This window comes from Vicia villosa, linkage group LG7 (assembly GCF_029867415.1).
Source record: "Vicia villosa cultivar HV-30 ecotype Madison, WI linkage group LG7, Vvil1.0, whole genome shotgun sequence".
NCBI lineage: Eukaryota > Viridiplantae > Streptophyta > Magnoliopsida > Fabales > Fabaceae > Vicia > Vicia villosa.
This window is the reverse complement of record NC_081186.1, coordinates 93711878-93716928: the sequence shown is the minus strand read 5'-3', so window position 1 is coordinate 93716928 and position 5051 is coordinate 93711878.

Sequence of the window (5051 nt, the reverse complement as noted above, 5' to 3'; positions counted from 1 at the left end):
ACATAGTAATTCAGAATATTACAAGTAAAAGAGATTTTTTTTTTTACAAAAATTAACATTATTTATTAGTTTACTTAGTATGTAGAAATAACAATCTAAAAATGGTTATTAAAAAGAAACTAGATACTACATGAAATAATTACCCTTTGGCTCGCAAACTCGCCCTTTTATTTTTGTAGGAATCTTAGTTTATTCTACTATGAACTTTCTTAATTTTTATGATTAAGTCAATAAATCATTATTTAAAAGCAAATGAAATAATATATTTGAGATTAAGTCAAAAAATCATCATATAAAAGCATAAGAAATAACATATAATATTAGTTTAATATTAAGAATTCACCCTTTCCATCTCAATATATTAAATTTAAATTCCCTTAAAAGGTAATCATAAAATATATATCTAATATTATTTAATGTAATGAAAAAAATAATAAAATATTTATTTTTCGTGAAAAAGAAATAAATCATATAGCCTGTTAGAGAAATGCCCTCATACTAATAATAATAACAAAGATTAAATATATTTTTAAATTTCTACAAAATTAAGAGTTTTTATTTTTAATTCATATTAAATTTTAATTAAAATTTTAGTTTTACATTTTATCATAGTAAAATTGCAATTTGTAAGGATATTTTATATTTTAAAATCTTGTTACTTAAACATAAATATTTTTAGTTTTTTAAAATAATCTATATAAAACATAAATATATATCAAAATTTAATATACTAAATATAAGTCGACTTAAATTAAGTGAGTATAAATTATTGATCTAAAGTCTAATTCTTAACGACAATATTTATTTATATTTATATAGTAATGTAAACAAGTTGTTAATATTTATAAATAATTAATTTTTAAAAAAATCATTTTTTTCTAGAAGATTATAATTTTATAAAATTTCAAAATTATATTATATATATTAATTTAATAAATATATATTTTTAATTAAAATAAATATTTTATCTTTTTTCATTTAAAATAAAATTAAAAAAAAAGTAAAAGGGTTTTGGCATCCCCATAAAACTCCTTTATATATTCTCTATACAATTTGTTTTCTCTCTATCCACAAACCAACAACACAAAACTAAGTACGGAACCAAACCAACCAACCAACCAACCAACCAACCATGTCTCGTCATCGTCGTCAGCCCTCTCGAGCCATCCCGTCGGAGTTATTCGCCGCCGATGACATCTTCTCCAAACCATTCGACTTGCCTCAGGTCATTACCATCCAAGAAGATCAACCAACCACTGCTCCTCCTCCTTCTCCTGTAACCACCACTTCTCAAATCAACACCAACTCATCCACTCCGGCAGTCACTACTTCTCCGGTGAAACCAAACTCGCCGCCGGTTGGAAAATCTGCCTGAATGAACTCGATCTGCCATGTCTCTGTCGTTTTGCTTCTGCTGGTTTTTTAGTTTTCATGTTTCTGTTGTTTTATGGTTTCAATAAAATAAAATAAATTAAATAATAATGTTTAGTTTTCTCTTCTTTTCTTAATGTAAGATATATTATATTTTATTATAGTAGAGAAGCTGAAGCATCTTGTAACAATGGTTAATGCTTATTTTAATCTATGTTTAAGATTATCATAATTATCCTTTTTTTGCTATAAATCTTGTTTCTCATTGTGATTTGTTATGTTCTAGTAGTTAGTACAAGCTCCACAAGACCACAACTATAATATATTTAACTGTTTTTTTTTTAGTATATAATATATATTTAAGTGTTTGCTTAAGAATTACTACAATGTTATACTAAGAATGAAGAGAGACATATATGTAACCGTCGGATTAAGATCTAATGGTTCAAATTTTAAACTTGATTTTAGTTAACGTTCGATGTTGATTGGATAATTGAGATAAGTGTGATTTGTATACTTCTGATTAAACATAACCTAGATCTAAAATGAGTGAAGAAGGAAAGAAAACACATGATGAGTTATTTGAAAGAGAAAACATGGATAATAATAGAGTATAATTGAGGTTCAAACAATATTTCTTGTGTTTTTGCTTGTGTTTGGATGTGGGAAAGGATTCCCATGTGATCCTCACCCTTAAAATTCTATTTGTTTTCATATATTTTCTTAATGTTTACATATTTTAGTATAGGTTTGAGATTATTTCAAACAATATTTTATGGGAGAAGATCTATTTTCGTTTAAATGTAATATTAAATTGTGATAAAAATATACATAATGCCCGATCTAATAATATTTATGGTTTTTTTTCTGTTTATTCGTATTATTCCTCGATAAATTCATACCAAGTAAAATGTTATGTTTGTTAAAATTTTGTTTTTTCTAGTTTCCAAAAAAATAAATCAAGTTAATTTTGCATTGAGATGTAATATTTCATATGCTAATACAAATTCAAACACAAATTAATTTAATTATTGAAATTTGGATGGATTTATTTAAAGTTCTTTAAGATGACTATATGTGTGTGTTTTTTTAGGAGCATTTTTCAACTATGATTTTGTAAAAGTGTTTTGGTTAAGAATTAAATTGAAGTATTATAGTTGTATAAATATTTCAACCTAACTACATCTTATCCCCTTATAAACTCTTCAATGACTTTGTACGAAATAAATCTCCTTATAAATGATTCAATAGATATTTTACCATCGATTTCTTAACTATTCAATACCCATGTCTAAAATGAATCAATATTTAAAAGTGATTAAATAAATACCGAGCATATTTTCTCTATCGTAACATGCAAGTTCATAATTTGGACTTTCATTTTAGATTTAAACATCATAAAAAGTATTAAAATCTTCACAAAATCTTATTTCTTATATACTGTTTGTTTATTAACATGTTTACATTAATTAATATTACATCCATTAAAACAAATATTTTCTTAGTCATTTTTGAATTAGATCGTAAATTGATCATAGAAGTCTTTGGTCATTAATTAAGCTTTTGGATGTCACAAATATTATTCTCGAAAAATGTACGAACTCAACATCTTTAATAAATTTAATGTTCATCTTCTAGAAGAGTTGGACAATTCAAACTACGAGTTTCTAACAACAACAAAAATACTTGTTGCATTAAATCACTTTATGATAGCATTACACCCATTTAAATAAATACACATCTAACTTTTAAATCTAATATCACTCCTTCATTGTGTCAAAAAAAAATTACTCCTTCATGACCACCATGATATTAGCACAACACTTATATGTGTCCTGTCTTTCGGAATGATTTTGTGAAAGTAGTTTTTGTTGTAAAAATATGATAAGAGAATAGAAAGGAACACAATAATAATATGATAACGTATAGTAGAAATTTTATAATATGAAAAAAAATTATAACTATTGTTTAATAAGATCTAAAGAATAATATTATAATATTATGTAAAAATTGTTACACTACATAGACAATGCTTAACTACCCTATGATCCAAATATATCTACACGCTCAAAGCAAATTTTCAACTTCCTACTCATAACACTATAATATTAGAGTATAAGAGAAAAGAAAAAGTCACATACAAGTTTAAAGTGTTTCTACATGGTGCATCTATTAAGAAAATACTAGAATATTCTAATGCGACAATTTTATCAAGTCACAATAGATAATCAATGGTAATAAACGAGCTAAGTGCAAGAATGTTGGACTCGGCCGCCTGATTGTGTTTAGTCGTCCGATTGGACATGGACGATCGATTGGACTTGGTTGCCTGAAGCTAGGCCTGAAAACCAGATATGAAATACATGATCCATTTTTCTTATAAAACATTAACTATGAGATAAACACCAGATATGAAATACATGATCCACTTTTCTCATAAAATATTAAATATGAGATGTCCAATGAACATCAGTTAAAGGAAGACCTTCTTACTCACAATTTGAGGGATAATAAGTCTTCAACTACTCCTATATTTCTGATAACGGAATGAAGGAAATCACCAATTAGCTTTCTAAACCAGGTCCAAAGGATCTTTTATAAATACCTCTCAACATTAATTAAGCTTTTGGATGTCACAAATATTATTCTCGAAAAATATATACGAACTCAACATCTTTAATAAATTTAATGTTCATCTTCTATGAAGAGTTAGAAATTCAAACTACGAGTTTCTAACAACAACAAAAATACTTGTTGCATTAAATCACTTTATGATAGCATTACACCCATTAAAATAAAAAGACATCTAACTTTTAAATCTAACATCACTCCTTCATTGTGTAAAAAAAAAATCACTCCTTTATGACCACCACGATATTAGCACAACACTTACATTTGTCCTCTCTTTCATTAGCGGAATGATTTTGTGAAATTATGACATTTCAACCTCATGGTCAAATAGCAACAAAGACACATTCTTGAAACTAGTTTTTGTTGTAAAAATATAGATAAGAGAATAGAAAGGAACACCATAATAATATGATAACATATAGTAGAAATTTCATAATATGAAAAAAATTACAACTATTGTCTAATGTCAACTAAAGAATAATATTATGTAAAAATTGTTACAATACATAGACAATGCTTAACTACCATATGATCCAAATATATCTACACTCTCCAAAGCAAATATTCAACTTACTACTCACAATACTCTAATACTAGAGTATAAGAGAAAAGAAAAAGTCACATACAAGTTTAAAGTGTTTCTACTAGAGTATTCTAATGCGACAATTTTATCAAGCCATAATAGACAATCCATGGTAATAAATGAGATAAGTGCAACAATGTTGGACTCGGCCGCCTGATTGGGCTTGGTCGCCTGATTGTGTTTAGTCGTCCGATTGAACATGGCTGATCGATTGAGTTTGGTTGCCCGAAGCTAGGCCTGAACACCAAATATGAAATACATAATCAATTTTTCTTATAAAGCATTAACTATGAGATGTCCAAGGAAAATCAATTAAAGGAAGACCTTCTCCCTCATAATTTGAGGGATAATAAGTCTTCCACTACTTCCATGTGTATGATCATGAAACAAAGAAAATAACCAATTAGCTTTCTAATCCAGGTCCAAAGGATCTTTTATAAATACCTCTCAGCATTGGGGCTGAAAA